Below are 24,666 nucleotides of genomic sequence, written 5' to 3'. Positions count from 1 at the left end.
AGTGACTGATGGCGCATTCGGCCACCGTAGGCGGCATGCGACCTACCCAGATGCTCGGGAGGATGAGATGCACCTATTCCCTGACTTGGAGGATGCCAGAGAGCTCGAGAATGAGGAGAACACGGGCCGCGGCGGAGAAGGGCTTCGACCGGAGATGGGGACCGCACCCAAAGGCCACAAGAGGAGGAGGGAAACGACAGGGAGGCTCTAGGGGTATGGTGGAGGTCTCTCGTGGTGGCCATGAGGAGCGGGAGGGCTCGGCTTGAGCAAATTTGGTCGGTGGGGAGCGGCGGCCCTAGCGAAGAACCAGACAGGGGAGAGCTCCTAGAACTCGGGTGAGAGGCTGGGAGGGGTCCTGGGAGTGAGGTGGAGGTGATGGGGTGCTCAGAGGGGCTCGGGGCTGGCTATAAATAGCCGGGGAAATGCGGGTCGGTGAGCATGGCCGCGTGACACGTTGCCAGAGCGGTGGACGTGTGGGCATGCGAGCTTGCTTGACGGTAGGCGATGCAAGGGAGCAGAGGGCAGGTCATGGGGTAGAAGATTTCGAGGGGCACGGGGAGGAAACAGTCAGGGGCGAACCGAGACAAAACGACACAGTCCGTCCGTTGGCGCGTGGCGACGAGCGCCAGTGAGCGGGCTGCCAGAGGGGCGAGAGGGGTCCAAGAAGAAGGGGACGATGAGGCAGAGCTGCTAGACATGCCCGTGCTCGCTTGGACGCGGAGCAGAGGAGGGGCCCGAGCAAGAAGACCCTCTGGACGCTGCCATTGTATGCCGTAACGGTGGTCACCGCGCAGACAGGCATGATAAGGACAAGAGGGGCTGCTGTGATATGTCTGGTGATGAGTCCCTGCATCACTGAGTCTGAGAGAGGTGACGAAACATGCAGAGGCAGTGAGAGCAGAAGGGAACAAGCATCACAAGTTTGCTGCAGCAAACCTGGAGCAAGTGATGAGATGAAATGAGATGGCTAGAGGATCAAACAAGATGTCACATTTGATTAGGATAACAAGGACTACAATCATGGTAAGTTTATGATGATTTGGACTACTAATTGATATAGTTGTTGTTCAACTGCATAATCTGGTCCAGAAACAAAACCAGGAAGTAGCACTCACATAGAGTTATGGATTGAGCTGAAAATGAACATGTCATGGTTATTTGGTCATATGAGAGTGCCATAAAAATTTCATGCCATTTGGCCAAGCCAAAATGGTACTTCCTTCATACAACACCTCTCCAAACAGAAACTTAGGAAAAATCCTGAGGGAAAATGGTAGATGAAATGAGCCCAAATCTTGTGGAGATAGGTTATATGGGTAGGAAAAGGTCCTAGATTTTTTTAGCACTAATGGAGCAAGATAAAACATACTTGCTTCACTAACTGAAAATTTGGGTAGAAACAAAGAGTTGAAGGTGAGCTCACATGGATGCATTGCATGAGCTCAATTCTTGAGGAGAGCTTTTATTTGAGGATATGAAGAACCATGCAAAATTTCAACTCATTTGGGTTAACCTAGCTAGTAATTCCATCACAATGGATTCCCATAGATAGGAACTTTGAAAAATTGCTCAGGAATATTCACTAGGTAAATTAAGTTGAATTTTGGCATGGGGCAATTATTTGGACATCAAAATGTGTAAAAAAAGTTTGGGGTCAATTGGGCAAAGGTAAATAGCACTTGCTTCACAAAGTGCCATTTAGGGCATAATAGGAAAAGAATTATTTGAGGATTATTTTCGAACATGGTAATGAAATTTTTTGCCATATTTGAGGAATATATGACCCAAACAATTTATGATAATTATTTGGGAATTTTAGGAGTGATGAAAATATAGGTTGCTTCACAACCTAGGGCAAAAAGGATTATTCCTTTAATGGAAAAAAGGAATATTCCCAATAGAAAGAATGTTAGGGTTTGGTCCAAGATGGAAATGGCAAGGTCTTTGGATGGATATGGGGAGGACAAGCCACTCTGGAAGGGAATAAGAGGTCATCTTCTCCATTTTCCAGACCACATAGCCACGGAAAAAGAAATCTCAAGCAAAAATCTCAGAAAATCCAAAGTAAAAGAAAGGGACAAATATCAGGGTGTGACAAACCTCCCCCCTTAAATAAATCTCATCCTCGAGATTTGGTTGCTCAGGGAACAGGTATGAATATACTGACATAAGGAAACCGTTTCCAACTCGGGTATCATTTTTCATTTATTGATTGTTCACCACTGAATTTCATATGACGAGGTTGTCTGGCTCTGGGTTGGTTTGCTTCACTGTATCCACATCCTGACAGAACTTACCTTACATGTTCATGCTTATACTGGCTCCAATTCTTTTCATATTTGCTAACTTAGCTGAGTGACAAGTTATAATGACTGAGACATATGCCCGTCTCATAAGTCCAAGAGTGATTTTCCGATGGATGTGTCATCCAGCACCGACAACCTTTCATGAAGTGGAGATCAGATTTTTCCTGGTGGACACCCAATCATTTTGCTCCTTGCATTGGGTTTCTCAACTAAATGTAGGTCCTCCAGGTTCAAAGCAGTGAGGTAGTTCATAACCGTTCTCCTAACGGATTCTAACTTCTCGCAGGAGTTTCTGAATCATCTTGACTGGCTCCACTGTCTTGAGTATCAAATCCGTACCAAATATTTGAGTGTCTCCTATTGTGGTCAGCATAAAGGGGTACGACCTTATATGATAGTATTTGCAGTCTTGGCTGAGGATTGTGCTGGCAGAAGAATTTAGTTCATGACAGGATATCCTTTGATGATCCTCATAAGTGAGGACACATGCCTCAAGACTGTTATTCTGAAGGAAATATGCCCTAGAGGCAATAATAAAGTTATTATTTATTTCCTTATAATCATGATAAATGTTTATTATTCATGCTAGAATTGTATTAACCGGAAACATAATACATGTGTGAATACATAGACAAACAAAATGTCACTAGTATGCCTCTACTTGACTAGCTCGTTAATCAAAGATGGTTATGTTTCCTAACCATGAACAATGAGTTGTTATTTGATTAACGGGATCACATCATTGAGAGAATGATCTAATTGACATGACCCATTCCATTAGCTTAGCACCCGATCGTTTAGTATGTTGCTATTGCTTTCTTCATGACTTATACATGTTCCTATAACTATGAGATTATGCAACTCCCGTTTACCGGAGGAACACTTTGGGTACTACCAAACGTCACAACGTAACTGGGTGATTATAAAGGAGTACTACAGGTGTCTCCAAAGGTACATGTTGGGTTGGCGTATTTCGAGATTAGGTTTTGTCACTCCGATTTTCGGAGAGGTATCTCTGGGCCCTCTCAGTAATGCACATCACTTAAGCCTTGCAAGCATTGCAACTAAATGAGTTAGTTGCGGGATGATGTATTACAGAACGAGTAAAGAGACTTGCCGGCAACGAGATTGAACTAGGTATTGGAATACCGATGATCGAATCTCGGGCAAGTAACATACCGATGACAAAGGGAACGACGTATGTTGTTATGCGGTCTGACCGATAAAGATCTTCGTAGAATATGTAGGAGGCAATATGGGCATCCAGGTCCCGCTATTGGTTATTGACTGGAGACATGTCTCGGTCATGTCTACATTGTTCTCGAACCCATAGGGTCCGCACGCTTAAGGTTACGATGACAGTTATATTATGAGTTTATGCATTTTGATGTACTGAAGGTTGTTCGAAGTCCCAGATGTGATCACGGACATGACGAGGAGTATCGAAATGGTCGAGACATAAAGATTGATATATTGGAAGCCTATGTTTGGATATCGGAAGTGTTCCGGGTGAAATCGGGATTTTACCGGAGTACCGGGAGGTTACCGGAACCCCCCGGGAGCTAAATGGGCCATGATGGGCGTTAGTGGAAAAGGAAGAGGCAGCCCTACATGGGCCGCGCGCCCCTCCCCTCCCTTGTTCCGAATAGGACAAGGAGAGGGGGCTGGCCCCTCTCTCTCTTTTCCCCCTCCGCGAATCCTATTCCAACTAGGATTGGGGGGGAGGAATCCTACTCCCAGAGGGAGTAGGACTCTCCTGGCGCGCCCTCCTTGGACGACCAGCCTTCCCCCCCTTTAGTCCTTTATATACTGAGGCAGAGGCACCCTAGAACATACAAGTTGATCCATGTGATCTATTCCTTAGCCGTGTGCGGCGCCCCAGCCACCATAGTCCTCGATAATACTGTAGCGGAGTTTAGGCGAAGCCCTGCTGCTGTAGTGCATCAAGATCGTCACCACGCCGTTGTGCTGACGGAACTCTTCCCTGACACTTTGCTGGATCGGAGTCCGGGGATCGTCATCGAGCTGAACGTGTGCTAGAACTCGGAGGTGCCGTAGTTTCGGTGCTTGATTGGTCGGATCGTGAAGACGTACGACTACATCAACCAAACGCTTCCGTTGTCGATCTACTAGGTATGTAGATCATACTCCCCCTCTCGTTGCTATGCATCACATGATCTTGCGTGTGCGTAGGAAATTTTTTGAAATTACTACGAAACCCAACATATTCATCATCCTGATTATTCATTCCGTCGGCATATCCATGGGGAAACTAGGCTGTGTGACACTTTACCATGCTTGCCAGGGTCAGACTGTTGAATGGCCCCTTGGTCTGACTTGATCGACTCAGATATTCGATACTGACAAATCTGAGCACATATTGTTAACTGAGAGGGTTGTCTGGATATGGGGTCCTTAACAAAATTGAGTAGACCCCTTTGGTGAATATTCATGGTGATCAATGCTGACTCATACTATTTGGGGTATCTGCACCATGTGGTTCATGTAACAATTTTTTATACCTGCATCACCGGTCTTCTCCTTCATTATTATTTTCCTGGGCTGGATCCTTTTCTGAAAGACCTTGCTCATATTGCTTCTTTGTGTGACCATAGATACTGTTGGGTACAATATTCTGACATGCGTACTTTTATCCTCATCTCCTGACATGGTAGCATCATTCAAATTGCAGGCTCATCGTCTCTAAAGTTTTAACCGTAGGGAAATGATCATCCGAACCCTTGCAAGAAATCGACAAATAAATCAGTAGCCACCACAATGGTCTTTACAACTCAGATCTGGGACATCACTGAAATAACTCAACCATGGCTCAAGACGGCTGAAAAACAGCTCAGAGCATGAGACCATGTTGATAAGAAGAACGTGGTAGTTCCCTAAGACGGGCGAAAAGCAGTTGAGAGCAAAGGCCCATTATCACAAAAAGAATCTCAACAGCTGTACGAGATAGCCAGAAAGCAGCTCAAAACTCGCGACAGTTGTTGAATAGAGAAATATAAAGTCGGCATCCATCCTAGTCAGACAAAAATAGCTCAGAACACAGGCGTAGTGCCGTTACCAGAGAAAAGTAGACAAGGGCTCATCAGGACCACATTCCAGGTTCATAGGTACTTTTACAGAGCTCACTGTTGTCATCAATCTTCATAGTCCTTTGTCACACTGCGGTGTATAACTGGCTTTTTTATTCTTGCATAAATCGTTAGGTCTTCGGATTCTTACCTTGACTTCCTCATTGTACCAGGGACTAGCAAGAACTTGGCACCATACTCACCATAGTAACAGATTCTCGAGGCAGACTTGTTGTCTAACTAATTCTTGGGATACACTGCCATAAGCTATCAATTCAAAGGGTAGTATCTTGCACTAATGCCATACTGAGAACGATTGGATGGCTTATGCTGTAAACCATCAAGAGTATCTTGTTGAGGAAGTCTGGATATCGTGCTTCAGAAGCTTCCACCCTTAAAGACTTGCTGGGGAAGGACTCAGTACCTTATGCCGAAAGCTTTTGCGGTTGCTTATGAATAAGACAGAGTATCTTGCACGTGGAGTCATCCGTAATTCGTACTGAGGAAGATAAAGGAATCTTGCAATGGAATCTTCTATGGTAGCTTGCGAGAGAAGAATGGGTTGCTTACAACAGAAGCTTCTCATTGTGATATGCGGACCGATTACCACATATACATACCATCTTAATATTTCTGATGTGGATTACTTGTACGAAAAGAGGTTTGATGAACTATCCTCCTTTCTGAGTATTGAATAGATGGCACATTCTCACTTGCTTCCAGGTATATCATGTTTCAAAATCATCCTCAACGAAGAGTCAAACCTTGCATCTGAACCATACCTTTGACAGATGATATACTATCGATCTTGCACACAATTTATCTTCTTGCTGATTTGATCATCACTGCTATGAAGAGTGCCTACTAAGATAATCTTTGATTATCAGTACGGTGAGGAGGAGTGCACACTAATGCAAACTTGGTGCGGATAATCAATCCAGGATATCATTCGCATTCAGACGAGATATTCCAAATTTCACTACAGTCGGCTGAGAATTCCATTCTGTTTAACTGAGTTTCCAAATATTTGAACTCCTTGCCAATTCTTCGGGTCCGGTGTCGATTGACGAGCAATTTTAATAAGGGGAAAATTTGCAACACCGAGGGCCCGAAGAAAGAAGCCAAAGAAACGACTAAAACAAAAGAACTCAAATCCTACAAATAATACAGTTAATCTAGCAACATCACATATTACTGCTACTCACAACAATAATATGCATGCACACCTAAGCACACAAATCTTGCGGAAACTCCGGTATTTCGGTGTAATATGTTGTGGCAGTGTGCATGAAAAGTGAATCCACGTGTGGAAGGAGTTGGTGTACCCAAGGCTACACCAAGCGCTGGCTGAACACCGGTTGCATCTGGACGGATACACAGGTGAGGTCGGACATGGTGATCATGTAGCGAGACGCAAGATCATGACCACATCATCATCAAGCAGACGGAGGGAACTGTACACATCCAAAGAATGGGATGACAGGGTGGGATAGTAGTGGAAAGCTGGTCTTACTGGCATTGCCCTTTTCTGGCAAGAAAGATTAGTCAGGGTTGCCAAAGGGACGAGATGGAAGGCATGATTCGGGATAGAGACAAGTCTATCACCGAAACGATATGGGTGGATGATGGAAAGATATCAACGCGATACCCGAGCATAACTCCTGCAAAATGGTGTCTGGAACACTTGGTACCAGGGCATCACTCTACGGGGACAGAGATGATGCCAAACATCAAAAAGCAAGGATGCAAAGAGGAAGGGTGCACATAGCGGATTGAAACCGATACCACCTACACTCACAAGATCACTATCAGCGACCAGATAATAATCTATATGCATGTTATGCAACAATCAAATGCGGTAATCAAGTGCAGCAAACCATTTGGGCTCTATACTACCGCATTCTAACGCTCGCGTGGGCTAGGGCGTCCTACAACCAAACCTTCTCTGATACCACGCCTGTGGTAACCCGGTTCAGAGAAACCGGAACGCCCCGTATTCTAGTCCAGAGATTGAGGAGAAGTCTTCTGGAATACATCACTACTTAGCATAGAACAAATCAGCTCTTTATTACAATCTATATGGGTACAAGGGAATTACATCGGCCCGGCGACACTACGCCTACCACGGTTATTCCATGCATGTAGCAGAACAACACAAAGCAGCGGAATAACTCTAGCATCAGTACAACGACGACGGTGATGAACTCCACTCCGCAGGGACTCTGACTGGAACACTTATCCTAGCTCGCAAACAAGGGATCCACGGCAAACAAGCAATCAAAATCTGGCATGACCTGAAACTGGCATGACACGCCAGGTCAATACATTGAATGTACTTGCAAGCTCACTGCAACCAAAGCAATCAAGACAAACAACAACATGGCAATTACAGGTTGATAAGGATTAACATGATCCTAGCAGATCAATCATTAGCATGAACAAGATGAACATGATACAGCTAGAATAATACAATCATGGCATGAACATATGAACATCGTGATACTAACATGCAACAGGATGCCTCTATCATGCACAAACTTACTCTGTTCGGGTTACCTCGTAACCATCACATGCATAAGTTTACCATCACGGACATCACACGATCATCTTAGGATCCAATCAAGCATGGTATTACAATACCATAGTAATCATTACATGACCACAAGGAGCTTGACCTTAACCCTTGATCTCGCATAACACCAAAAATATCCAACAACTCGGTATCCTTGATACCATGGTGATCATCTCACGATCACAATCAACCTCTTTCTCATAATCGAACAAGGGTAGTTATTAAGCACAATATTATTATTACTGTTGACCCATAGTCTGACCAACTATGAACTGGGCCCTTATTCGCAGGCGTGGCTATTGATAGATTGACTACACACTCTGCAGAGGTTAGCATACTGTACCCACACCACGGAACCCATGGCCTCGCACTCCCATTCAGGTGGACCAACGTCGTTCTGACAAAACCGATATACTGCCATCGCACTTTCATGGCCACTCTGACCAACTCCCCTCTGGGCTAAGTCATGGGTGGCCCCGTGTCTACCAAAGACATCAACGTCCACCGTCGTGGCAAAACAATAAACGGTCCCAAATGAGGACATGTGCACATAACCAAACTCAGGCTTACAAGGCTTATGCCGTCCTGAAGGAAATATGCCCTAGAGGCAATAATAAAGTTATTATTTATTTACTTATATCATGATAAATGTTTATTATTCATGCTAGAATTGTATTAACCGGAAACATGATACATGTGTGAATACATAGACAAACAAAGTGTCACTAGTATGCCTCTACTTTACTAGCTCGTTGATCAAAGATGGTTATGTTTCCTAGCCATAGACATGAGTTGTCATTTGATTAATGGGATCACACCATTAGGAGGATGATGTGATTGACTTGACCCATTCCGTTAGCTTAGCACTTGATCGTTTAGTATGTTGCTATTACTTTTTTCATGACTTATACATGTTCCTATGACTATGAGATTATGCAACTCCCATTTACCGGAGGAACACTTTGTGTGCTACCAAATGTCACAACGTAACTGGGTAATTATAAAGGTGCTCTGCAGGTGTCTCCGAAGGTACTTGTTGAGTTGCCGTATTTTGAGATTAGGATTTGTCACTCCGATTGTCGGAGAGGTATCTGTGGGCCCACTCGGTAATGCACATCACTATAAGCCTTGCAAGCATTGTAACTAATGAGTTAGTTACAGGATGATGCATTACGGAACGAGTAAAGAGACTTGCCAGTAACGAGATTAAACTAGGCATTGAGATACCGACGATCGAATCTCGGGCAAGTAACATACCGATGACAAAGGGAACAACGTATGTTGTTATGCGGTTTGACCGATAAAGATCTTCGTAGAATATGTAGGAGCCAATATGAGCATCCAGGTTCCACTATTAGTTATTGACCGGAGACATGTCTCGGTCATGTTTACATAGTTCTCGAACCCGTAGGGTCCGCACACTTAAAGTTTGATGATGATTGTTATTATGAGTTTTTGTGTTTTGATGTACCGAAGGTAGTTCGGAGTCCCAGATATGATCAAGGACATGACGAGGAGTCTCGAAATGGTCGAGACGTAAAGATCGATATATTGGACAACTATATTCAGACACCGGAAGTGTTCCGAGTGGTTTTGGATAAAAACCGAAGTACCGGGGGGTTACCGGAACACCTGGGGAGTTAATTGGGCCTCATGGGCCTTAGTGGGAGAAGAGGAGGGGCAGCCAGGGCAGCCGCGTGCCCCCTCCCCCTCTAGTCTGAATTGTACAAGGAGGGTGGTGGCGCCCCCCTTTTTCCTTCTCCTCCTCTCACCCTTCCTTCCCTCTCCTACTCCAACAAGGAAAAGGAGGAGTCCTACTCCCACCGGGAGTAGAACTCCCCACCTGGCGCGCCCTCCTCCTGGCCGGCCGCCTCCCCCTTGCTCATTTATATACGGGGGCAGGGGGGCACCCTAGAACACACAAGTTGATCATTGATCCCTTAGCCGTGTGCGGTGCCCCCCTCCACCATAATCCACCTTGATCATATCGTAGCGGTGCTTAGGCGAAGCCTTGTGTCGGTAGCAACATCATCACCGTCAACACGCCGTCGTGCTGATGGAACTGTCCCGTGAAGCTCTGCTGGATCGGAGTTCGCGGGACGTCATCGAGCGAACGTGTGCTGAACTCGGAGGTGCTGTACGTTCGGTACTTGGATCTGTTGGATCATGAAGACGTACGACTACATCAACCGCGTTGTGTTAACGCTTCCGCTTTCGGTCTACGAGGGTACGTGGACACACTCTCCCCTCTCGTTGCTATGCATCACCATGATCCTGAGTGTGCGTAGGATTTGTTTGAAATTACTATGTTCCCCAATAGTGGTATCAGAACCAGGTTATTGCGTAGATGTTATATGCAGAAGTAGAACAAAAGTGAGTTGTGGGCGATACAAGTCATACTGCTTACCAGCATGTCATACTTTGGTTTGGCGGTATTGTTGGATGAAGCGGCCCGGACCAACATTACACGTACGCTTATGCGAGACTGGTTCTACCGACGTGCTTTGCACACAGGTGGCTGGCGGGTGTCAATTTCTCCAACTTTAGTTGAACCAAGTGTGGCTACGCCCGGTCCTTGCGAAGGTTAAAACAACACTAACTTGACGAACTATCGTTGTGGTTTTGATGCGTAGGTAAGAACGGTTCTTGCTCAGCCCGTAGCAGCCACATAAAACTTGCAACTACAAAGTAGAGGATGTCTGACTTGTTTTTGCAGGGCATGTTGTGATGTGATATGGTCAAGACGTGATGAAATATAAATTGTTGTATGAGATGATCATGTTTTGTTAAAGTTATCGGCTACTGGCAGTAGCCTTATGGTTGTCTCTTTATTTGCATAAGATGCAAGTGCTATGTAATTGCTTTACTTTATCGCTATGCGATAGCAATAGTGGTAAAAGCAATAGCTGGTGAGACGACCATGTGACGACACGTTGATAAAAGATCAAGATGATGCAGATCATAGTGTCATGCCGGTAACAATGGATATCATGACAGTACTTTGGAGATGGAGATCAAAAGCACAAGATGATGATGGCCATTTCATGTCACATATTATGATTGCATGTGATGTTTATTTTTATACATCTGACTTTTCTTAGATCGACGGTAGCATTATAAGATGTTCTCTCACTAAATTTCAAGGTGAAAGTGTTCTCCCTCAGTATGCACCATTGCCAAAGTTCGTCGTGCTGAGACACCACATGATGATCGGGTGTGATAAGCTCTACGTTCACATACAACGGGTGCAAGCCATTTTTGCACACGCAGAAATACTCGGGTTAAACTTAACGAGCCTAGCATATGCAGATATGGCCTCGGAACACTGGAGACCGAAAGGTCCAGCGTGAATCATATAGTAGATATGATCAACATAATGATGTTCACCATTGAAAACTACTCCATCTCACGTGATGATCGGACATGGTTTAGTTGATTTGGATCACGGGATCATTTATATGACTAGAGGGATGTCTATCTAAGTGGGAGTTCTTAAGTAATATGATTAATTGAACTTAAATTTATCATGAACTTAGTCTTGATAGTATTTGCATATATCTATGTTGTAGATCAATAGCTCGCACATAGCTTCCCCATTTATTTTTCATATGTTCCTAGAGAAAAATAAATTGAAAGATGTTAGTAGCAATGATGCTGATTGGATCCGTGATCTGAGGATTATCCTCATTGCTGCACAAAAGAATTATGTTCTTGATGCACCGCTAGGTGACAGACCTATTGCAGGAGCAGATGCACATGTTATGAATGTTTGACAAAGCTCGGTATGATGACTACTTAATAGTTTAGTGCACCATGCTTTACGGCTTAGAACCGGGACTTCAAAAACGTTTTGAATGCCACAGAACATATAAGATGTTCTGAGAGTTGAAATTGGTATTTCATACTCATGCCCGTGTTGGGAGGTATGAGACCTCTGACAGTACCTTGCCTACAAGATGGAGGAGAATAGCTCAGCTAGTGAGCATGTGCTTAGAATGTCTGAGTACTACAATCACTTGAATCAAGTGGGTGTTAATCTTCCAGATAAGATAGTGATTGACAGAGTTCTCTAGTCACTATCACCAAGTTACTAGAACTTCGTCATGAACTACAATATGCAAGGGATAACGGAAACGATTCCCACGCTGTTCGTGATGCTAAAATTGACGAAGGTAGAAATCAAGAAAAGCATCCAGTGTTGATGGTTGAAAATAGCACTAGTTTCAAGTAAAAGGACAAGGGAAAGAAAGGGAACTTCAAGAATAATGGCAAGCAAGTTGCCACTTCCGTGAAGAAGCCCAAAGCTAGACCCAAGCCTGAAACTGAGTGCTTCTACTACAAAGGAAATAGTCACTAGAAGGAGAACTGCCCCAAGTATTTGGCGGATAAGAAGGATGGAAAAGTGAACAAAGGTATATTTGATATACATGTTATTGATGTCTACTTTACTAGTGTTTATAGCAACCCCTTAGTATTTGATACTCGTTCAGTTGCTAAAGATTAGTAACTCGAAACAGGAATTGCAGAATGAACAGAGACTAGTTAAGGGTGAAGTAACGATGTGTGTTGGAAGTGGTTCCAAGATTGATATGATCATCATCGCACACTCCCTTTAGCTTCGGGATTAGTGTTGAACCTTAAATAAATGTTATTTGGTGTTTGCGTAGAGCATAATATGATGGGATCATGTTTATTGCAATACGGTTATTCATTTAAGGCAAGGATAATTGTTATTCTATTTACATGAATAAAACCTTCTGAGGTCATAGACCCAAGGTGAATGGTTTATTGAATCTCGATCGTAGTAATACACATATTCATAATATTGAAGCCAAAAGATGCAAAGTTAATAATGATAGTGCAACTTATATGTGGCACTGCCGTTTAGGTCATATTGGTGTAAAGCGCCTGAAGTAAGTCAATGCTGATGGGATTTTTCAATCACTTGATTATGAATCATTTGATGCTTGCGAACCATGCCTCGTGAGCAAGATGACTAAAACTCTGTTCTCCGGAACAATGGAGCAAGCAACTGACTTATTGGAAATAATAGATACTGATGTATGCAATCCGATGAGTGTTGAGGCTCGCGGCGAGTATCGTTTTTTTCTGATCTTCACAGATGATTTGAGCAGATATGGGTATATCTACTTGATGAAACATAAGTCTGAAACATTTGAAAAGTTCAAAGAATTTCAGAGTGAAGTAGAAAATCATCATAACAAGAAAGTATAGTTTCTGCGATCTGATCGTAGAGGAGAATATTTGAGTTACGAGTTTGGTATTCATTTGAAACAATGCGGAAGAGTTTCACAAATCACGCCACCTAGAACACCACAGTGTAATGGTGTGTCCGAATGTCATAATCGCACTTTACTAGATATGGTGCGATCCATGACATCTCTTACTGATTTACCGCTATCATTTTGGGGTTATGCATTAGAGACAGCTGCATGCACGTTAAATAGGGCACCATCTAAATCCGTTGAGACGCCGCCATATGAACTGTGGTTTGGCAAGAAACAAAAGTTGTCGTTTCTTAAAGTTTGGGGTTGCGATGCTTATGTGAAAAAGTTTCATCCTGATAAGCTCAAACCCAAATCGGAGAAGTATATCTTCATAGGATACCCAAAGGAGACAGTTGGGTACACCTTCTATCATAGATCCGAAGGCAAGAAATTCGTTGCAAAGAATGGATCCTTTCTAGAGAAGAAGTTTCTCTCGAAAGAAGTGAGTGGGAGGAATGTAGAACTTGATGAGATAATTGTACCTTCTCCCGAATTGGAAAGTAGTTCATCGCAGAAATCAGTTCTAGTGATCTCTACACCAATTAGTGATGAAGCTAATGATGATGATCATGAAACTTCAAATCAAGTTACTACCGAACCTCGTAGGACAACCAGAGTATGGTCCGCACCAGAGTGGTATGGTAATCCTGTTCTGGATGTCATGTTACTTGACCATGACGAACCTACGAACTATGAGGAAGCGATGATGAGCCCAGATTCCGCGAAATGGCTTGAGGCCATGAAATCTGAGATGGGATCCATGTATGAGAACAAAGTATGGACTTTGATTGACTTGCCCGATGATCGGTGAGTCATTAAGAATAAATGGATCTTCAAGAGGAAGACGGACGCTTATAGTAGTGTTACTATCTATAAAACTCGAATTGTCGCAAAATGTTTTCGACAAGTTCAAGGTGTTGACTATGATGAGATTTTCTCACTCGTATCGATGCTTAAAAGCCTTTCCGAATCATATTAGCAGTTGCCTCATTTTATGAAATATGGCAAATGGATGTCAAAACTGTATTCCTTCATGGATTTTTTAAAGAAGAGTTGTATATGATGCAATCAGAAGGTTTTGTCGATCCTAAAGGTGCTAACAAAGTGAGCAAGCTCCATCGATCCATCTATGGACTGGGGCAAGCATCTCGGAGTTGGAATATATTCTTTGATAAAGTAATCAAAGCATATGGTTTTGTACAGACTTGCGGTGAAGCCTGTATTTACAAGAAAGTGAGTGGGAGCACTACAGCATTTCTGATAAGTATATGTGAATAACATATTGTTGATCGAAAATAATATAGAATTTTCTAGAAAGCATAAAGGAATGTTTGAAAAGAGTTTTTTTAAAGAAATACCTCGATGAAGCTGCTTACATATTGAGCATCAAGATCTATAGCGATAGATCAAGATGCTTGATATATTTTCAATGAGTACATACCTTGACAAGATTTTGAAGCAGTTCAAAATGGAAAAGTAAAAGGAGTTCTTGCCTGTGTTGCAAGGTGTGAAGTTGAGTAAAGACTCAAAACCCGACCACATCAGAAAATAGAAACAGAAGAAAAGTCATTCCCTATGCTATGCTGTTTACCAGTCCTATTGTATACCTTAGCATCTTTATGGCAAGGGAGTACAATAGTGATCTAGGAGTAGATCACTGGACAGTGGTCATAATTATCCTTAGAGGACTAAGGAAATATTTCTCGGTTATGGAGGTGATAAAAAGAGTTCATCGTAAAGAGTTACGTCGATGCAAGCTTTTTACATCGATCTAGATGACTCTAAGTCTTGATCTGGATACATATTGAAAGTGGGAGCTATTAGCTAGAGTAGCTCCGTGCAGGGCATTGCAGACATAAAAATTTGCGAAATACATAAGGATCTGAATGTTGTAGACCCGTAGACTAAACTTCTCTCACAAGAAAAACATGATCACTCTTTGGGTGTTAGTCACATAGCGATGTGAACTAGATTACTGACTCTAGTAAACCCTTTGGGTATCAGTCACATGGAGATGTGAACCAATCACATAAAGATGTGAACTAGATTATTGACTCTAGTGCAAGTGGGAGAATGAAGGAAATATGCCCTTGTAACACCCTCGATGCGACTATAGCTCCCACGTGTCGAGGCACGACTTAGAGACATAATCGCATTGAAGGCATATGTCGCAAGTTAGGCAATCTTCACAACATCCCATGTAATATGAATAATAAAGGGGAGAACATAGTTGGCTTACACTCGCCACGTCAATCAAGTACATAAATAACATTACATCATCCAAAACACTCATGGCCCGACTACGGTGCCAAAATAGAAGAGAACCCAACATGCGACATGGTCCCAATCACCCCCAACTGGGCACCACTACTGATCATTGGGAAAGGAAACATAGTAACGCTGAGAGTCCTCGTCGAACTCCCACTTGAGCTCGTACTCGTCACCTGGAGCGGAATCACCTGGACCTGCATCTGGAGTTATAATATCTGTGAGCCACAGGGACTTAGCAATCTCGCACCCTCACGATCAAGACTATTTAAGCTTATAGGAAGGGTAAGGCAATATATATGTGGAGCTGCAGCAAGCGACTACCATATATGGTGGCTAACTTATTCGCAAAAGAGAGCAAGAAGAGGAGGCAAAGCGCGAGCGAGAAACTAGAGAGCAACCTGCGCAAACATTACTCCAACACCGTGTCCACTTCCCGGACTCCGCCGAGAAGAGGCCATCACGGTAACACACACGGTTGATTCATTTTAATTAATTAAGGTTCAAGTTATCTACAACCGGACATTAACAAATTCCCATCTGCCCATAACCGAGGGCACGGCTTTCGAAAGTTCAAATCCCTGCAGGGGTGTCCCAACTTAGCTCATCACAAGCTCTCACGGTCAACGAAGGAATAGACCTCCACCCGAGACGTTCTGATCAGACTCGGTATCCCGGTACAACAAGACATTTCGACAGGGTAAAACTAAACCAGCAACACCGCCCGAATGTGCCGACAAATCCCGATAGGAGCTGCACATATCTCTTTCTCAGGGCACACTCAGATGAGACATCCTACGAGTAAAACCAACCCTCAAGTTGCCCCGAGGTGGCCCCGCAGTCTACTCGGTCGGACCAACACTCAGAGGAGCACTGGCCCGGGGGGGTTAGAGTAAAGATGACCCTTGAGTCTGCAGAACCCAAGGGAAGGTGGTAGGTTGTTAGTGCAAATGGTAAAACCAATGTTGGGCATTGCTGGAGGAGCTTTACCTAAGGCGAACTGTCAAGGGGTTCCCATTATAGCCCAACCGCGTAAGGAACGCAAAATCCGGGAACATAACACCGATATGACGGAAACTAGGGCGGCAAGAGTGGAACAAAACACCAGGCATAAGGCCGAGCCTTCCACCCTTTACCAAGTATATAGATGCATTAATTAAATAAGATATATTGTGATATCCCAACAAGTAAACATGTTCCAACAAGGAACAACACCTCCATGTTCCAACAAGGAACAAACTTCAATCTTCACCTGCAACTAACAATGCTAAAAGAGGGGCTGAGCAAAGCGGTAACATAGCCAATCAACGGTTTGCTAGGACATGGTGGGTTAGATGTTTGACATGGCAATTTGGGAGGCTTGAAAGCAAATGGTAGGAACCGTAGCATTGGCATAGCAAAAGAGCGAGCAAACTAGCATAGCATAGACACTACAACAAAACAATCGCGTAAGGTCGCTTTTTCTGAAACGCTATTTATATTCGTCTCTATGGCCGGGACACTAGCATACTAAAGACGCTTCCTGAGACGTTTACATAAGCATCCCAATCTTATTTTTAGAATGATGCATTTATATAATAAATTTATATTCTTAATTAACTTAGAGGCGACTTGTGGCGACTTGTGGGACGATTAGTTAAGCCCGCGAGATATTTGGCGCTCGCAAATTCATTATTTTAACGCTTAAAGATTAAAGACTTCCCGTGGCTTTTTGGATTTTATTTTGCTACTAGTAAGATACTCCGTGTAATCCTCCCACACCCCGTCTTTCCAGTTTCCACCTCCCACACAAATCCCAATTTGCGCCGCCACCAAAGCCTAACCCCCGCGGCAGATCTCGGCCTGGCTCTGCCCTCCGGCGACTTCTCATTCTCCTATGTCGGCATCCTCGCCGGTCAGAGGCCCGCCGGCCATCGGCGTACTCCCCGTTGCCACGGCGCGCCCCTCCCAACTCTCATCGCCACACCGTCCCGCAAGATGGGATCCGCCATGTCAAGAAGGTGCTCCCTCGAATCCCATCTCTTCTATAGTTTTTAAATTAAATCAATCAACGCAGCTTCTTAGTTGACACATCCCACGCCTCTATCTCGATTGGTTGGTTCTCAACTGAATCTCAAAACTTGGACCGACCACTATCAATCACACAACTGATCCTGATGCATCAGATCTCATGAAGTAAATCTCGATGGTGGTGTGGCCTGCAGCTTAACACATTTTTGTATTTTGCATCTCACTCTGCAACTTACTAATTTTGTTTGTTTCTTTTTAGGGGGAGAAGGAGCGAATACATTAATCAGGTGCAGGTTCGAATGACTGGCCATTAAGTAGACTACATTTACTCTCTGTGGGAGAGTTCCAGTTTAATTTGCAATTCCAACATGATCCGTACGTTCATTGTTTCATTATGTATAGTTTTAGCTTCCAGAAACTCGCATCACTTTCGCCTAGTACTTACGAAGCAAAATGGCATATCTATGTGGGTTTTTACTTTATTGGTTCTGGCTTCACATGACTTTGTGCAACTGACAAGGCATATTTTTTGGTCCACCACTAATGGCTAGTGCGATTATTTTCATGGATTTTTGCTTACTTTAGCTCGGTAGATGCTTAGTATTTGTCTTACTTGTACCATTTTGGGAAGTGTTTATGCATCTTAATTAGGCATGAGTAAGATCAGAACAAGCCAAGTTATGTACATTTTGAAAAAAGATCCAAACTAGATATAGTTTTCCGCTCAGTTTGATCCAGTACACCTGGTCTGGCAAATTGTGGTTCGCCAACCTATCTGATATAGCCTTGAAACATTCTGATTTTACACAAGTCAGCTAGGGCATAGGGAAATGCATGTTAGTATTTGACAATGGAGGATGCAACTCACTGTTGAATCAACAAATTGACCAGATCAACGCCCTGTTACACACAACTGCCCTATACCTAACCCCTCAAAGAAACAAAAAAAAAGTTGTATCTCTCTCCCCAGATACGGCGCATCCATGGCTCCTGATGGGGATAACTTATGACATTGATACTTACCAGACATCTGGGTGATGCCGCTCGCTACAAACCAAAGTCCCCCCTGCCCCCATCGGACCATGCATCCAATACCACTACCATGCATCCATAGATTGATTCCTTCCTGCGCTGGCAGGCTAGATGTTCAAGGAGGTAGTAGAGGTGCAGCCGTGTGTGCATCCTCTTCCATGGACGACACCTGGTACAGTGGTACCCCATGATCCTCCTTCCAATTGATTTTTTTATTGTCAATTTGTGTTTGCCCCCAAACATTTTTTTCCTTCTTCAATAAGTACAACTCCTATGAGCGATTGATCAGAGCTCTAATTTCGGGTGTTGGTTGACTCCACCTTGTTATGTATAAGAATGGATGATGGGATTCATGTTTTTGTACATATCATCGAGTATCTAGTATGATAATATTAATACTTCTACATAGTATTACCTCACCTTCCATACCATTGTCCACTTGTTTTGTGCTACTATCCAATTGGGGCACGTTTATTTTTTTGCCATGTCATGTAAGAGTATAATATACTTCTGATATCTCCGAGAGTGTATATAAAGACTACAAATTTTGTAGTATGTTAAGGTGATCAAAGTTTCTCTATGTTACCTTTATACATGACAACAGATTATAATGCTGTCAAATTTATGTGGGATATAACCAAACAAAACATTGTAATTTCTTTCTGGCAGCAGTTTCGCTGGTCAATTTTATACAGATTGTAATAATATCAAACTGATGTGGGCTTTAACCAAACCACATACAGTATTTTTTCTGTTCGCACATTAACTGGTCATTTTTATACAGATTATAATATTGTCAAATCGACGTGGGCTATAACCAAACATCATTGTGATTTTTTTTCTATCAACAAACAACTAGTAAGTTTTTTATTGCATTGACACTATCATAAGAGACAATGTTTTCTTACTGTTTGCAGATATTTGAGGATTTAAAATTATGGAAATGTTCAGCAAATGCTCTTTTGCAAGTGAAAAGAATACATTTTTATAAGGAGCAATCAATATGGGGCCAATACAAGGTGTGTGATTTATCCATGTTCCAACCTTTTTTGCTGACAAAGATGGTTCAGAATAATGTAGTCATCATCTGTTTGACAGATAAGCTGCATTATCTCTAGATCAGCTGGCTCAAACTTCTTTGTTGTGTCATCCCCACTAGAGTGTAGAGTTTCTATTGGACGGAAGATTACTAGTGTCGACAAGCATAACCAGTCAATCCTAAGAAGTCTTAGTTCTATAGAGAAGAAACACACAAATTATAACTATTCTTTGTGAAATCAATGTATATTTCTTATTTAAAATTATCTAGCTCTGCTTCTCTATATTTCCCTTCACCTTTTCCGATGCTAATGTGCTCTTATTGCAGGATTTAGAGGACAAAACTAATTATATGGACAGATTATAACAGGTTTTATATCGGAAATAATCTTGAAACGTGCAAGGGAAATCTTCACATTTTTCTAGAAGCCATATCCATAAAAGCTGCGAAAGCCATCAAGCTGATGTACCAAACTAGCTATAGAATTTTTAGATAGATTTCCACTGAGAATTTCCATTTTTTCTCAAATTGGTTTCAACTTTCAGATAGTTAGAACTAGAATTAGAAGTTTATTTTCTAGTGACATACACATTATTGTATGAACCTATAGTTCACTTGTAAAGTATCAATACCCTTTGTAATAAAAATAGTTGTAATGGCTTGCACATTGCTACTTGTTTTGCGGTTGTGATTATGAGAAACTTTTTTAGTTAATTATGAGAATAAGATGATTTCAATGCAACAATGATGTTGAATAATGCCTAGACAACTACATTATATGATGATCTGCATGTGTAGCAGGGCATGATAAAACAATCCAATTCAAAATAATGAAATACAACAATGTACGACGTCATACGGGCATGTCTAGCAGAACGTATATATATTTGTTTAGACACGTTTTTGAGCGTGTCTATATAGCGTCTCAAGTCATGTAGACATGCTTTGGAGCGTCCTTATATAGCGTTTCATGTCATGTAGACACGCTCTTGAGCGTCCTAATATAGCGTCTCATGTCATGTAGACACGCCTATCAAGCGTGTCTAAATGTTTGAGACGGTCCGTGTGGAGACGTTCGAAGGACGCTTTACTAAAACGACTCTACAATTGGCTAGAGATGAAATACCACGTCACTAGCTATGTAATTTGACGTCTCTATTGGGAGGTTTTGTTGTAGTGAGATAGTAGTGATTTCAAGGGTATGATCATCTTGCCTGAAATCCCGCAAGGAAGAAGAACGAGTCCATGAAGAAGACAAACGAACGTAGTCGAACGGGTCCTCACAAACACGACGTTATCGGAACCAACCCGAAGAAGCAACACCGGAAAGAAGCAAACAACATGGTAAACAACCATCACATAGACATGGCATGATGCGCAAACAAGTATGATGCATGTCCGGTTTAATGAGGCATGGCATGGCAAAGTGCACAAACAATCCTACAAATTAAATGGAGCTCAATATGCAACGAGTTTCATATTGACGAAACACCACGATAAGTTATTTAGTTTGATCCCGTTTATGTACCCAACAATATTAAATGTTGTTAAGCATGGCAAGAGGGTGAAGCAAATGAAAACTACCTATCTAGTCAAGGTTAAATGAGGCCGGAAGCAACGAACAACAAATCCGGAAACTCCTCATGTGCATATTTTAGGTTTGGTCCTGTTCTGCCCTAAACCATATTTTATGGTTATTAAACATGCAAGATTATGCAACCATGTTAAACTAGGCAAAATTCTACGCCATTTACATATAAAGTTTATTAAAATCCGAGCTACGGTTATTTAGTTATGAATTAAATCATTTTAACATGGCATAGGAGCAAATTAATGCAAACAACATTTTTAACATTTCAAACATAGATGAAAGTTGGATATTATTAATCTACACAAATTTCTGAGCAAGTTTCATATATAAAACATTTTAATCTGATGCACAGTTAGTGAGTTATTAAATGCATGAACCAGGGGGACTTTTCTGTAAAACAGGTTTTCTCTGGAAAATTAGTAAATTCGTTCGCGAAATAAAAACAGTGACTCGGGCCGAATCAAGCTGGCCCAACAGGAGGAAAAAAAACAGAGGCGGGGCGCTGGGATGTGGCCTCACCCATGGGCTTCGGCCCGTGAAGGAGGAGGCAGGCCGACGATGCTGGGCCTGGGAGGCCAAGGCGGCCCACCCGAGCGAGGGCGCCGTCCTCCTCGCGCCTGGCGCACGAACAGGAACAGGGCGGCGACGCCCTAGGTCAACGGCGAGGCGGCAGCGGGTCTCCGGCGGAGGAGGGAGGCGGATCCCATCGGGGATGGAAGGATCCGGGCGGTGGGGGCCAGATCCCGCCGGATCCGTGGCGGTGGCGGCGAGGATCGCTGCAGGGGAGAGGAGAGAGGTTAGGGAGAGGCAGGGAGATGAAGAGGAGGGGCGGCGGAGCTCCTGCCTGGGGGTTCACCGGCGAGGGTGGTCAGCGAGGCGGCTGGCGATGCTCCGGCAAGGCGAAGGGGAGCCGGGCGCGGTCGGGCGCTCCCGTGCGGCGGCGGCGAAACTGGGCCCGCGCGGGCCCCGGATGGGCTCCGCGGGCCGCGGCGGCGGTGGGACGGCGACGTCCACGTGTGGATCTCGGATTCGCCCGGGGCGGCGGCGCGATCTCGTCCGGCCGGGATGGACATGTCCGGCGGGCGAGAGGGGAAGAGGATTAGGGTTTCATCCGCGAATTGATCCGAAATTTCGGGGAGGGGTGCTCTTTTATAGGTAGAGGGAGCTAGGAGAGTCCAAATGAGGTGCGGTTTTTGGCCACGCGATCGTGATCAAACGCTCTAGATGATGGAGCAGAGTTAGGTCGGTTTTGGGCCAAAATGGAAGGGTTTTGGGCTGCAACACACACGAGGCCTTCTCGGTCCCTCGGTTAACCGTTGGAGTATCAAACGAAGTCCAAATGGTACAAAACTTGACAGGCGGTCTACCGGTAGTAAACCAAGGCCGCTTGGCAAGTCTCGGTCCAATCCGGAAATGTTTAATCCCCACACATGAAAGAAAGGTAGAAATGACCACCGGAGGAGAACGGAACGCCGGATTGCAAAATGCACAACGGGGAAAATGCTCGGATGCATGAGACGAACACGTATGCAAATGAAATGCGCATGATGACATGATATGCAATGCATGACACGCAAGCAAAGACAAGGCAGCTGGACTGAACGACACCTGGCACATCGGTCTCGGGGCGTTACAACACTCCACCACTACAAGAGGATCTCGTCCCGAGATCTAGAATGGCACCGGAGAGAAAACAGAAGAGACAGAGAAGAGGTAAAACTAAGTTGCTTCTTTGACAAACGAGTGAAACCACAAACCTTGAAAAAGGTTAAGCCGTTTCGAGAAAAGAATACAACGGAGATGAACGAAGTTGAAAACACTCCATTAGAAAAGAGAGACAAAGAACATTGCGAAACCTTTGAGGTTGAAGGGAAGATATATATAGAAAACACTCCGGTTAGGGAAGGGGATCAAGGGAGACCAAATTCGGGTAGCACTCCGGTTGAAAAGAAAGTAATTGAACAAGAACTTGATAAGGTGATAGAACTTGAAAAGAGGGCACGACACTCCGGTTAAATGGACAATCATGAAAAGAACATGATCTTGACACAACAAGAAGATGGGTTGAAGAGAACAACAACACGATGCCTCCGGAACGAAAGAATAGAAGTTGTATCGACGGAACAAAAGAACGGAGAAGAAAACAACATCTTCTACCTCCAATGAGCTTGAAAAGCATCTTAAAGAGAAGGGTCACACGGAGTTGTTGAAACAATCCACAACGAAAAGAATAAACTTGACATGGTCTTATGGAAAACATCTCAAATTATGAGGTGACAGCCTGCCACTCACGGGAAAAGAATTGATTGGATTTATATGACAAGGAGACGAGAAACTTATTTCACCGGGAGGATAAAAGAAGAACTTGGGTCATTTATAAGCACCATAATAGCAACAAACCTTAGGGAAAGTTTTAGGTGAAAATAAACCCAAGATAACTCCAAAGAAGAGATTGATGGATTTAAAATATCTCATTCTTGACACCATGTGAATCATGAAAAACATGAACTCAAATTATCAAGAATGACATAATACCACCTCCGATAATATGGCAGAAAGAAATTGCACTCCGGATTACAATATGAAGAAAGCTTGAGCTTCTTAGAAAAGAATCTCGATGAGCACTTCGAGAATGAATTAAATCATATATGAACCATCATGTAGAACTTCCGTGAAGAACTCCGGTAAACAAAAGATACCGAAAAGAAAGAGAAGTTGAAAACACAAGGTGAAACCTTGTAATGATTTAGATGGATCTCCGTGATAATTAGATCTTGGAACTCCAGGAAAGAAGGATGAGCACTTGAACCCAAGAATTTAATCATCGTGAACAAACTCCGGAAGAAAAGATTAACATAAGGATGAAACAAGAGTAAGAATTACGTTATGCGTATCCTTCACCAATTTAAATTGATGACAAGCAACGGATTTGGCATACCACTTATTCTCGTAGAGAGATTAGGATAGATATGGCGCAAACTTGGGAAAGTCTTCAACGATCCACCGGTGGAATCAAAACAGCGAATGAATTGATATGATAACGAAAGAAGAGGAATCTTGCACGAACCACCGTAAGAATTAAAATGACCGAGGAAAAGATAAGGACAACACCGGGAAGAATTAGCAAATGAACGATGAAGCTTGAGAGAATCTAGATACATGAGAACAAAGAGATCAAGAACTGATTAGAGGATAAATGATCGATGCACCGGTAAGATTAGGAGAACGATAACTGAAAGCTGGGAAATAATAATTATGAGATGATGGGCTCCGGAGAATCGAACTGAAAAGGCTCCTGAATTACTTTGGATGGTTGAAAAGAATATCTCACAATCGCAAATAATTATGAGAGGATGGCAACAAGCTAGAATCACGAATCTTGAAGAGAATGGAGCAAGATTAAAGAGAAACTCTTCTTCGGTCTTCAAATGACAATGAGAGACACCACCGTGAATTGTTGAGGCACTCCGGAAT

The sequence above is a fragment of the Triticum urartu genome, chromosome 1A (genome assembly GCF_056163025.1).
Source record: "Triticum urartu cultivar PI428250 chromosome 1A, HENAU_Tu73, whole genome shotgun sequence".
Classification (NCBI taxonomy): domain Eukaryota; kingdom Viridiplantae; phylum Streptophyta; class Magnoliopsida; order Poales; family Poaceae; genus Triticum; species Triticum urartu.
The sequence above is the reverse complement of the archived record's forward strand: the minus strand, read 5'-3'. Positions refer to the sequence as shown.